The sequence below is a fragment of the Condylura cristata genome, unplaced genomic scaffold, assembly GCF_000260355.1.
Source record: "Condylura cristata isolate star-nosed mole 26May11 unplaced genomic scaffold, ConCri1.0 scaffold00008, whole genome shotgun sequence".
NCBI lineage: Eukaryota > Metazoa > Chordata > Mammalia > Eulipotyphla > Talpidae > Condylura > Condylura cristata.
Window position 1 is genome coordinate 1,334,888 of NW_004567109.1, and position 1,503 is coordinate 1,336,390.

Sequence of the window (1,503 nt, forward strand, 5' to 3'; positions counted from 1 at the left end):
AACTTTCCAGAATCTGTGTGTCCTGCTCCTGGCCGCTGTTGGGGAGCGCCCTCGCCCACCCCTTGTGGGCATCCTGCCTGGCTAGCCTGCGCCGTGGACCACACGGTGGGGAGCTGGGGGACCCCAGCCCTGTCTTCTGAGGTCGGGGACCTGCAGCAGGAGCGAGAGGCTGCTCTCTGGAGGGCTGGGGACAGGTAGAGATGTGAGGGGAGGGGACGGTGGCCTGGGGCAGAGCGGTGCTGGCCGCTGCCAGGTAGGTGCCTGGTTCCACGTGGTGGTCCCACCTGAGCCTTCGGTTGCCCCAGCCGTCCGCCTCCTCTGCACCCCGCTCCTGAGCTCACACAGAACATCCTCGCCCTCTCCCTCCGCTCCCCTGGGGCCCACGAGAGCGGCCTCAGTGGCCCTGCCCCCGATGCCCAGCCCCCTGGCCCCCAGCACCCCCTCATTACCAGCATCCCAAGGACACCAGGCTGCTGCCCATGGCGGCCTCCCCGACCCTCCCTCTGGCCCTGCCCCCGCCAGCCGCCTGGCAGGCTCCCAGGCCCCTCCGCCCCCCGCTCCAGTCAGCCTGGCGGGCTGGGGCAGAGCCAGCGGGTGCCAGCCTGGGCTGGCCAGCCTGTCACAGCCGGGGGCGCCGCCGCAGCGCCTCAGCCCTGGTGGGGGAGGGCGAGAGCAGCGTGTTATTAAACTGTCCACTTACTCCTGAGCTGGCCGGCTCGCTGGCCATAAATAGATGCCACTTCCCGTACCTGGGGCCCCTCACACAAAAGGCTGGCCTGTGTGTGCCTGCGGGTGATGTCCCGGCCAGGGCCTGGTGACTCTGGGCGCGGTGGGTGCTGTCGGGGGCAGGGCCCCAGGGGCAGCCTCCCGGCCTCCCGCTGCCTCTAAAACCGCAGGCAGACAGGTGAGGGAGCGAGAGGAGGGCCAGGCCGGGGTGCGCTGGCTCACCTGCTCGGCGCCCGAATGGGCTCCGGAGCGACAGCGCCCGGCGCCTTCCTCCCTTGGGCGGGGAGGTGCGAGGCCTGGGCAGCAGGTGTCCAGGCCCCCGGTCTGCCCAGACCACTGAGCCCCGGGTGCAGCCTCCTCGAACTTCTGGGCACCAGAAACCAGTCCCGCCCCCCACTAGACCCTTTCTGTTCTCCAACTCACTGCTGAGGGGCCCCACATTGAAACAGCCCCCACTGCTGATTCATCAAATAGTCGGGGGGCCTGATCAGTGCCCAGTGCAGAGCAGAGGGCAAGAAGCCCGGACTGGCGGGCCCGGGGTGGCGAGCCAACTGCATGGAGGCCTTGGCCAGGGGTCTTTCCACGGAAGCTTGAAGGGGCAACCCGAGGCCTCTGGAAAGAAGGACTCGAGGCCACCTTCGGGGCTGCCTGAGACGCGGGGGAGGGGTGAGACAATGGCTGCTGCCCGCCAGCCTAGCACCCCTGCGGCTGGCAAACCCGGAGAGGAGAGTCGAGGCTGGCAAACCCGGAGAGGAGAGTCGAGGCTGGCAAACCCGG

The 1,503-nt window shown here is 69.3% G+C and overlaps 1 protein-coding gene across 1 annotated transcript in view; it reads left to right on the forward strand.

The window, feature by feature from the left end:
• Window positions 1-1,503, forward strand: part of LOC101620301 (calmodulin-binding transcription activator 1-like) — a 303,066-nt gene that overhangs the window by 240,328 nt on the left and 61,235 nt on the right. The window lies entirely within an intron of this gene.